Genomic DNA, 11,251 nt, shown 5'->3' on the forward strand with positions numbered 1-11,251 from the left:
AAATAATGGACGCTAAATGGTAGGTAGTTGTAAATTGATTTTAACTAAGTTTGGAAGCCCACACTGACCCCGAAACTCTGTGAATGAAATTTCTTTATAGATGTATGTTTAATTTAGCAGGCGTACGAAATCTTCACTTCGCTTTTTATGACAAAATGTCGCGTAAAACCGACGACCACAATAACAGGACACACAATACCTAGTTGTTTTGAGATTTGTTTCTTTCAATGGACGTGCTTTGCCTAGGTCATATTTCCCACGCTTATGAAATTATTTTATTTAACGTTAATCTTTAGTGTGAGTTGAATGTCGCGCTCGTATGAAAAATGTAAAGTATAAAACGGCTTTTGTAGTTGTTTTTTTATTGAGTGTTAGCCTTTGCCATTTGGACACTACTCCGCAGTTGCTTAATAAAAAATATTTTGAATTCATACACCATAAAGGTTAAGGACTTGGAACCATTCATACTACAGTCAGGCCAACAGTGTATACAGATGACGTCAGGAGTTCACAGGTGACGTTCATCTGCATCAACAAGGCAGGGAGCCGTGTACTCAGAGTGGCGGATTCCAAAAGTATAGCTTGGCGCTTTTGGTCGCGTGATCATCACCTGTAGGTAGAAGCATGCTGGTGAATGGACAAAGCGAAAGACGCCTATTCACACGAGTGAGAGATTGTGTTTCTGTACCCTCTCAGGAACATGAGCTCCAGGTCCTGGTGTCCTGGTGGTCTCCGTGGGAGTGAAGTGGCGACCCATCGCGCTGTACTGAGGGGCTCTGCTCTTGTAAAGGCAGGTGTCCACAACGTTGTATGCTGCTGGGCCGGGCGTCTGCCAGGTGAATAGAAATGAGTGACTACGCTACTGTCGAGGTCACTTTTTCACCTTCTTTAGGTCCTGGCTGATGCTTCCAACTTTGGTGCGACCACTCAGGGAGTACGCCGGTGCTCCGGGGATGCCCACGGTTTTGGGACCGAACACTGAGGGCAGAGTGTAGGAGGCTGGACCTGCAGTGCAGCAGAGGTACGATAAAGTGGAGGGAAACCGCCTTGAATATATTGGATGTGTTCAAAGGAACAGTCTGGACGTACCGGGTAGATGGTTACTTCTGTCGTCTTTGCTCCTTCCAGACAGTGAAAAGGCCGATGCTGAGCGGAATACTGACTTATCTGAGCGCTCAGGTGAGTAGTGACCTGAGTTAGATGTGTATCAACAGGAAAAATGTATCTGGGTTGTTGACATCAACAGTAAGGTAAAGCTGAAGCTGTTGAGTTCAGACTGAACTGACCTGGTCCTGGAGCGGTGAAGGCTTGTGGCTCCTTGACACGACTGTGAAGTGAAAATGCCGGTCCCCCATCACGGCCTGCTCTGGTGATGTTAGATGGTATGGCATATTTAGGTCCTGGGGAGGTGCAGGAGTCCGGCTGGTCATGGCGCCGTCCAAAACTGAATATGGGTGCTCGGGTTTTGGTCTTGTCGTGGTTTGAAACACCTGTCAGTGACACGGTCTCAGCAAATGACACCTTCAAAATTGATATTGCGCTGTGAAACCTGCGGCACCTATGAGTCCTGGCAGGGCGTATTTGGGTCCTGGGCTGCTGTACTGAGCAGCAATGGGCCCTCTGGGTTTGTGGGGCCGCCAAGTCCCGACCCAGCTTTCTGTACGAGTCATTTACCCTGAACACAAAAGCGCAGGTTTTTCATTGTCACGAGGAAATGATCACTGCATCAGACAAATACTGTGTAAAATATATATTGTTTGTTAATATTTTTCTCACAATAATTTAGTTCACTTAACAGTGGTTACAATTCTGGCTTTGTTCTTGGCCAAAAAAATATAAGTGAGTTATAATGAAGAATATTTGAGAGGTCGAGATGATTGAAACAAGCCACGACTTAAATGCATTTTTATACATCAAAGTTTCATTACATGTGCAAGATATTATTTATTTATCCAACCTCCAAAGCATAATATTGATAAATTAAGCCAAAGTGATCTTACCGTGAGTAAATCCCCCTTCTGGCATGTGCGTTCAGACACAAATTGTTTCGAGCCCGTCAAAGTCTCTATGACAACGTTGTCATGACAACGACCCTTTGACCGCTTCAGCAGAGGCAGCTATGAATGTGTGCGTCAGATTAAGGAATGTGGTGAAAGTTCACATTGAACCTGAGGTCAATGGAGCTGTGGTGAGTCTGAAAATGAACTTCACTATGAATAAATGTTTCACTTACATTTCTTTGGTTAGAAATGTATTTGCGTTCTAAATACATTATTACTTTCTATTGAAAAAATAGGGTTTGATACATGTTGCTTTCAGCATGAATCATCACATTTATTAAGGAATGTGGAGCAAATTCAAGGTCACAACACTCACTCAAGGTGTGTGGTAGTGTCTGAAATGATGACACCCAGCATTTAGCAGTTGTAGTATTTTAGTGTCATATATTTTTATTTATGTATATATTAATAAAATAATAACATTGAATTAAATAACAGGAAAAAGCCACATTTCTCTTCCATTGTTGCTTCTCAGTTGTGCCATAACTGTTAGATATGTCAGTGTAATAGAAGGGTAAATCAAGATCAGACCTGGCCAAACATATAATAAAATATATATATTTCATATATATATATATATGTGTGTGTCTGTATTTGTGTGAGGTCACAGTTTTCACATTTTCACAAAGGGATTCAACACTTCAATACAAAATCTCATTTATTCCCGTGTTTATCAACGATATATAATTTAAATACTCACTACTTCAAACTTCTTTTATGTCTTATATTATCGACATGGTTAATATCTGTAATGATGTTTTTTTTTTTTTTTTGCTGTAGTCTATTATAATTCATTTTACCTTTAATTTATTTCATTTTTTATTTCATTTAGCTTGACGTCCTCTCACAGCAGTCATAGTATGTAATATGACCCTGTATTTTGCTTACTTACCAGCGGAACATGTTTATTTGACTTTAACATTGTGACAAAAAGAGACATATGAAACAGATTTTAATGTGGACTAATGTTCTAGAGACACAGTTGTCATGTATCAGGCGCTTCTCTCTTCAAAACGTAGTGCTCAAAATTGGCCGCTAGATGGAGTTGTGGAACGTTTCCCTCATGATCCTCCTCAAGAGTTTTATAACCGCTGCAGTGTGTGTCATTTCTTCTGGAGGCAACTGTTGAAAAACAAGTTCAGATGAGCTTAGATGTGCACATGCAACCACAGACATATTCTCACCCGGGTCAGAGCTCGTATGAGTCTGTACAGCACTGCCTCCTCCCTGTGTGGACACAGTCCGGTCACTGTTCTGGCAGCGCTCAGGAGACAATAAATGGTGTGTTTTTGAGGCTGTGAAAGCATCAACAAACCAATAAGAATCCAGTCAATGTGGTCGTGACTGCAAAAGCTGTGAGTGTTGCGACACCTTTTTAAGCACAAAAAGAGCTATTCCTGTGGTTTCGTCCGCTGACTAACTTGTCCACATCCTCGCGGCTCAGGACTGGATCCTGCGGAAGATTTTTAAAAAGCTGATCTGTTCAGTCACTTTAAAATCCGTATTTTGCTGCTGGCTACCTTCAGTTTTTCCAGCCAGGTCCACAGAAGAGTAGTGAGAACCTGAGGGTCTGACTCGGTGACCATGAGAGCCCAGCCACAGTCGCTACTGTTCAGCTCCTCCTAGGGGGACAGTCACTTTTAGAAGTGAAAGGATTTCTTGAACACGGCAGGATATAATACCTGCAACAGTGCGGACTTCTGCAGCACAGCCTCGCCTGCAGGACCCGGCTCTGCCAGGGCTTTTGCAATGGCACGAGCTGCTGCGGTGGACACTGGATGATGCTGTTGCCTGTTCAACTGGCACAGCAGGCGTCATGACGTCTGACATTCATTCAAACAACCAATTCTGAGAGGGATTTACCTCAAAGTTGGAGTTGCATTTTGGAAGCTGACAGCTGGAGCTCGGGATTTTGAACGAGTGCGATTCTTTCTTAGTGACTGGGTCCAGCAGATGTTCAGGGCAAACCTGTGTAGTACATGTCACTTCCTGCGCGCCCCAGTCTCTGCCCACACTGCAGGGAGCGTTGAATTTTGGACACAACTCCAGATCCTGCAAGCAAACAGAGGGTCTTCAGCTGTGGCTCGGTTAGATCCATATCAAAGCTGACCTCGTTCAGTGTAACTCTGCAGAGTTCAGAATCGCTGTAGCTCCTCTTGTGGAACAGCCAGTCGCTCCGTCGCTCCAGGAATCCAAGCGGTTCATCCCAGGAGGACACAGACCCGAGTCCCCACCGAGTGGAGCCCTGACTGTCCCTCAGTAAGGGCAAGTACTGTTTAGAAACCAGTGTCTCCCTCACAGTCCTGCCCAGGGTCCTCAGCTGTGACCTCTTCTCCAGCTCTGCGTTGATGGCAGGGGGTGTTGGGAGTCCCAGGGCCAGGCAGGACAGACGCAGACAGAGCAGGTACAGCACCTGGCAGGGGTGGGAACGTGTCAGAGAGTCCTGCTGCTGGAGCCAAGACTGAAGAAGAATCCTGACCTTGGGGGTGTGTCTGAGAGTTCGAGCCTCCTGGCCGTGCAGCAGGAGAGCCTGTCGGTTCAGGTAGTGCTGCAGGGTGAAGGGGGCTCCGTGTCTCAGATTGAGGTCTGGGTACTGGACCAGTTGGGTTCCCAACAAGCGAGCGAAGTCAAACACTTGGCTGATCTGCACTCGGGTTTGAATGGAGCGGGGACGTTTGACGCGCACGTAGTGGACCGCCTCGCTGGGACTGATCCGGAGAGTGTAGATGAGGTAGCAGGCTATGAGGACCCCTGGTGGGCAGGAGGAGAAATGTGAATTTGCCACTAAGACTGCGAGGAAAGTCAGACCTACCTGTCCTGCCGAGACCTGCGTGACAGTGCACCACCACTCTTCCCTGCCTCACAGCGAAAGCCAAAACCTTCACTCCATCAATGATGCCCACCAGGGATGACACCCCGAAGTCCGGCATCCCAAAGTTGTAAAAATAAACTACAGATTGGATGGACACAAGTTCATGACCAGGATGGATAGGATCAGGAACAAGTCAGTTAGGAGACCAAGTCAGAGAGGCTAGATGGAGGTTTGTACATGTACAGAGGAGAGAGAGTACAGAAGTTGAGGGTGGAACTGCCAGGCAGAAGGTGGAGAGGAAGGCCAAAGGAGATTTATGGAGGTGGTGAAGGAGGACATGAGGTTTGTAGGTTTCAGAGAAGAGGAAGCAGAGGACAGGGGGAGATGGAAGAAGAAGAAGAAGAAGAAGAAGAAGAAGAAGAAGAAGAAGAAGAAGAAGAAGAAGAAGAAGAAGAAGAAGAAGAAGAAGAAGAAGAAGAAGAAGAAGAAGAAGAAGAAGAAGAAGAAGAAGAAGAAGAAGAAGAAGAAGAAGAAGAAGAAGAAGAAGAAGAAGAAGAAGAATTCAACATCTCACTGTTATTGTCCATGAAGATCTGTGGAGAGTATGTGAAGCCACTTTCTGGGTCTAGAGGAGGTCCGCAGTGCGCGTGTTCACCGGGAATCTGCATGTTGATCAGTGATCTGATGTTCAGCCTTAAAGTGATTCAAATACAAAACGCCACTCAACACAAGTGCGAGTCACCGTTGTGAAGTAGATTGTTTATAAATAGAGAGTAGAAAGAAACAGATATTTATGGATGTTGAGAGACACTTAAACAGGTGTGTACTGTCAAGCTCTCCACTGAGAGAACTGTCTACTCTCACGAAGGAGGAGTTCAGATACTAAATAAGATGCAGGAGCGAGATATGAATATCACAGGTGCAACAAAGACTGTACCTGTGAAATTGATCTATGATGTCGTATTTCTCTATCAGATGCTTGGACGGTCGAGCCATAGCGATTATATCATCCGTCACCCTGGAAGAGAGAAGAAAAACCCCTGAGATTTAGTGAGAATTATATATAATTCAGTCTTGGATATAAAAAGAAAGACGGAAAATAAAGTTCTAACCAGGAGGAGAAAAGTCCACGGATGACCTGCTGGCTTGATTTCCAACACTCGGGCCCTTCGTAGCGGCAGTCGACTCCCCCGCAGGCCAGCAAGCAGAGGATCCTGGGGGGGATGGCCCGCACCAGGTTCTCCCGGGCCTGCGAGTAGGCTGGGCGAGGGACCGGGATGTGAATCATCCTTGTGGGACAGACCTGCTTCTCTTACCCTGCTGTTATCAGTGAGTCACACCTGACTGAGCCGCTCTTCTGAGGCGTCCGGCAGCTCACTGCTGCGGGACCCACACAAGGAGCTGACGCAGCTTCGGCGTGGTTAAGCCAGATTAGCTAGCTAGCTTCAGCAAGCCAATTAAATATTGCTTATTCTTTAAAGGCCTGTCTCCGAACTTCAATTCTGTGGCTCATAGTGAAACCACTTGATTTGTAAGATTTATTATTGTGCAAACATGCAACAGAAAAAATGTGCATCTAAAATGGTAGAATGAGAAGTGAACCTCTGAACCCAGAGGTGGTTTATCGTTCTCTGGAAACAGTGCATAACTTTTCTGTATGAGACGGACCTTTGTTTGTGAGGACCTGCAGTGTGATGTCAGGCTCAGTCAGAGAGGAGGCAATAAACAGGGGAGAATTGATGATGGGACTTGAACATGAGTGGCGGAGGTGTTTTCACCTTGCAGGCCATTGAAAACATATACAGTGGTACCTCGGTTTTAGAACGTCCTGAACTTCGAACTAATCGGAGTTCGAACAAAAATTGCAAGATGTTTTTGCTTCGGATTTCGAACGAAAATCCAGAACTGGAACGCCCACGAAAAAAGCCGGAAAAAAAACATAACATGCGCGGACCGATCATCTGACCCACGACGCGCTTTGTTATTGTGTATAACGCAGCCTCTGTATGCAGACGTGTCCCGTTAGCTACATTTACTGACTGTTTTTTCTTCATATTGAGGTGTAAAACCTTTCCTGTCTCCGCACTGGACCGTGGTAGAGTGTCACAGGGGAGGTGCTCGCTCTCAACACTCCAGGGTTTGATGTCCTGTTGTGGGCTGGAGCTGGGACAGGGATGAGGCGAGTCTGGGACAGAGCGTGACTTGGTTTATGACTTTGTCACAGCCAAACTGCACAGAAGCGCACATTCAGAGCTGGACACGCACCGGGCACCTCTTCACTTCTGGAGAGACGTCACTCACTCGGCAACCCCTCCCACATGCAGCGGCCACACACATAGAGGAACAGCCACCTGCAGCAGACACTCTACATTCACTCCTACAAAAGCCTATTTTAAGGCTTGGAACGTATTAGTTCTTTCTCCATTCATTGTAATGGGAAAAATCGATTCAGATTTCGAACAAATCTCTTCTCGAACAGCCATCTGGAGCGGATTGCGGTTGCGAACCGAGGTACCACTGTATTCTGAAATGATGTTTCCGGCTCTTAGATCCGTCTAATATTCTTCAGAATGTGGGAAGCATCTGGAATTTGCTGAGAGTCTGAGGAGTCCAGATAGTTCTAGAATAGATTGGTCAGATGAAGTAATTCCATGGAAACTTCTGTCCCGCTGCTCATCTGAGATCTTGCTTTGTAATTTTCATGTAAACTGAAATGATTCAAGACGTTGATAAAATAACGTGCAGTTACAAAAAGTTACCACATGATGGTGCCATACAGATAGTCTAAGTAGTCACAACCTTAGTTGCTTATTCTTTAATTATCATTTTACAAATGCAATTTCCTCCATTATACAATTAGTGAAGATGAGTGTCGACAAATATGTATTATTTTTGTTTGTTTGTTTGTTGAGCAGAACGCCTGAAGTGGGCGGGACTGTTTTCCAGGCTGCAGCGAGGGTATCATCCGCTGTGTGAGTGTCTATTCCACACATGTGACACTGGGTGTCGCTGTTGGCTCACTCACGGCTGCTCCATCCTCTTTCTTTCCCCATGGTGCAAACGCGTTTGAGTACATTGACTGTGGTTGTCTCTTGTTCTATGACCAGCACTCTGAGTGAAAAGATTCTGCTTGCGCTGTTCATCCTCCTGCAGCAATATGTCCCGCAACTTTTTCATGGTACATTTCTCCACTATTTGATCTCTTAGCATGTCATTTTCCAGTGCGCCAAAGTCACAGCGCTTTACAAATATTTTAGAAAAAAATATTTAGAATTTGTATAATTCACATTGAGGAAATGACCATGTGTGAAATTTTAAATAAAAAAATAAAAGCTTTCAATTGTTTTTGAATTGTATATTACATATTTGTTCAACTGAATGATAAAGTAATATATTCACAATATGTATATATCTCAAGAATCTTCCAATACAATAAGTAAACTAACTCTAGTCATTGAAGTCGCATGACACCATAAAGGGCGCTGGATATTAAAGAACTTTTACAAACATTTATCCTTTCTCAAACGGATTGATAAGACTCATGAATCTGTCTGTTGAGACTGAATTTTGTCTACTTGAGGCCACCGTATTCTGTGACCGCTCGACACACAGAATACGGTGGAACTGAGAGCCTGTGTGGATCAGGCTAAAATAAAGAAGGAACAGGTTTCTTGCACTTCGGCAAAATAGCACTTCTCTGCTCTACATGGTTTTAGACTCCAAGAAAAGAACACAACTTTGCTTGTCCTTGAGCGACTCTGGATTATTTATTTGACATTCACTTTCTTCAGGCTTCAGTTTCTTTCCTTATGATGAAGTGGTCTTCTACATCACAGTCCTAGTGTTCTAGCGAGACAACTCACAGTGCTACTCAAGTACTCCTGCTCCCAGCTCACATCTCAGGCTGACATCACACCTTCCAAGTCCAAGGATCCAAGTCGGGAGAATAACACTACAGCGTAAGCTGCAACATCTTCCCACTGCTCTCAACGGTAAAATCCCCCGAAAGCTTGGGGCCACGCCTCCATGCCAACCCTCTCACCCTCTTCAGCTTTACATTACGAATTCATGACACTCATTTGCATGTCTTACCAGCGTGAGGTAAAAATGGAAACTTCACCACAGAGCGTTTTTCATCATTGAGTGTATTTAAATCTCTTTTTCCCCCCCTGCTCTGTGAGCACAGACGTCAAAAACACGAAAATTTCTGTCCCACCAAAACAAAGAAGAAGGTGTAAATGAAGAATGAGTGCTGCTCTGTAGTCCGCCACTGTTGTTGGTAGTTGTTGGTTTTCGGTGTGCACAGATGAAGATCATGACCTGCCTTGGCTATGATCACTTCCACCACTACCTGGGTTCTTTCCATCCAGGTCTGGATTTATTTACACCCTGTTTCCCATCTACTCTTTGACAAACCGCATTCTGACTTAGACCACGCATATGTGGGTTTAAGAACTGAAAAGGGCCCTGTAGACCAATATACCCACCAGGGGGAGCAGCCCACAGTCAAACGTTATTGACAACTAACTGGCAGGTGGTGGTCAGTGAGGCTGTAAAGTATGTCGCCATTGGAGGACGGAGAATTTCCGCCATTGTTACGTCTTCTTTGTGTCTCAACAGAGTTACGTATCGGGTAGTAACAGCAACACTGCCCCCTTGGTTTCCAGTGGGACTGCTCCGTTTGGTACGCATCTGTAAGCTTACTGGAAACCAGAAGAAGTACAGATGAAGGGAACACACAGAAGGCTCCGTTCGGATACGTCACATGTCAACATGACTACAGATGGTACCAATGTAGACCTTGGAAATAGAATTCCAAGGTCAACTTCAGAGAATATTCTGATATATTCGATATTCAACACTGAAGGCTGCCTTTGGCATCAGTATTGGATGAGAAAGTCTACTTTCCCAACGTCAATATGTTACGCCATGGGAATGAGGGGTCTCTCTGTAAGTTCTGCTGGTCTTTGAACATGAATTTGGGAGACATAAACTCGATGAGCTGCTTAAAGTTTTTATTGAAATTGTGTCTGGCAAGTCTGCCGATGAGCCATGACACTGATCATTCATGATCCAGGGTTGCTCTGACCAACATCAAGTGAGAGAGTTGTTACATCCCGGCACAGCTACTAGCTGAATCTCTAGCGGCTTGTAATAGATGAATCCATGTGAGACTTGGATTACAGATGCTCACCACTGCTCTCTTTCCATGTTCCTGAGACTCCAATGCTTCCATCACCTGCCTTACTTCGCCTATCGTCATCCATGAGAGTCCTGAAGTTCCCTTTGAAAAGCTTAGAAACACAGCCTTTACAGGATCAAAGAGACACTTAATGCAGCTGTAAGAACTTTTGCAAAACCCCACACAGCAGGCTCGCGTTGTTTCACGTGCTCTGGTGTCCTTCAGAGCTCTTTGCAGCAGACCATCAAAGAAAATAGAAATGGCGCCCTTTGTGGCACCAGACAGCAACTATAGAGTTATTAAAAGCTTCATCATCACCATCACCACTGAGCTATATGGTTTTAAAAGCATCATTTCAAGTCACAAGTACACAGTCAAGCGCCAATACCGGCTCTTAAGTCCACAGTGGTCTGTCGCGGAGAGGACAACTTGTCCATCTGGACAAAGCAGAAGCACTCCTTTGATCATCACATATAGCCACATGTTGCACTCGAATCATGAGCATCAGCTGGACAGTGATGTGATTCGAACAGACTTAACTGCGCAGTGGGTGATTGACAGCGAAGTCTAAGATGTGATGTGAAGCAGAGGTTCCTAACCTTTCTGATCTCGGGGCCCACCTTTCCCAGAACAAATGGACCTGGGGCCCATTCAAGTAATAGAACTGATCCATTACTCTTCATTTCATTTGGGATCAATAACCATATTTAATCTACTTAGACGTAAACAGACCAAAGCCTTGTGAAATGACATGAAGCCATGTGATCGAAAAGTCCAACCAGCAGTAGAACCAGGTGCAAGTCATATTCATCAAATTCACTAAAGAAAAAAATATCCTTGATGCAAACTGTTGAGAAAATTGCAAAAACTGAATAAAATTCTGAGTAAAATAAATATAATAAAACCTGGCCTAAATATCATAAAATAAAAATAATATATTTTATTTAAACTCAAAAGTAGGTTTAAGTGAAGTGTAAATAAAAGTATCGCCATTTCAAAACTGCTTCAACAGGTGCGTTTATGAACAGTTTTTACTGTTGGGGGGGCGCCATCACTTTCATCAATTTTTCTTTTCAAGAACTCCGCCACCATTCGTGGCTAATGTGTTAAAACTGAGCGTCTCTCGGCCCAGAGGTGTAAAACAAATAAACTTTTAGCGGCCCTCTAGGGGGCACTGGCGGTATGGTTAAGAATCAC

The 11,251-nt window shown here is 44.5% G+C and overlaps 1 long non-coding RNA gene across 1 annotated transcript; it reads left to right on the forward strand.

The window, feature by feature from the left end:
• Positions 1–327: 327 nt before the first annotated feature.
• On the forward strand, positions 328–6,759 carry LOC128771213 (uncharacterized). The gene is made up of 4 exons (XR_008416602.1): positions 328–612; positions 697–836; positions 893–1,021; positions 1,129–6,759. It is a non-coding gene; the product is annotated as an uncharacterized LOC128771213 (long non-coding RNA).
• The last annotated feature ends 4,492 nt before the right edge of the window (positions 6,760–11,251 follow it).

This window comes from Synchiropus splendidus, chromosome 14 (assembly GCF_027744825.2).
Source record: "Synchiropus splendidus isolate RoL2022-P1 chromosome 14, RoL_Sspl_1.0, whole genome shotgun sequence".
In the NCBI taxonomy this organism is placed as follows: domain Eukaryota; kingdom Metazoa; phylum Chordata; class Actinopteri; order Syngnathiformes; family Callionymidae; genus Synchiropus; species Synchiropus splendidus.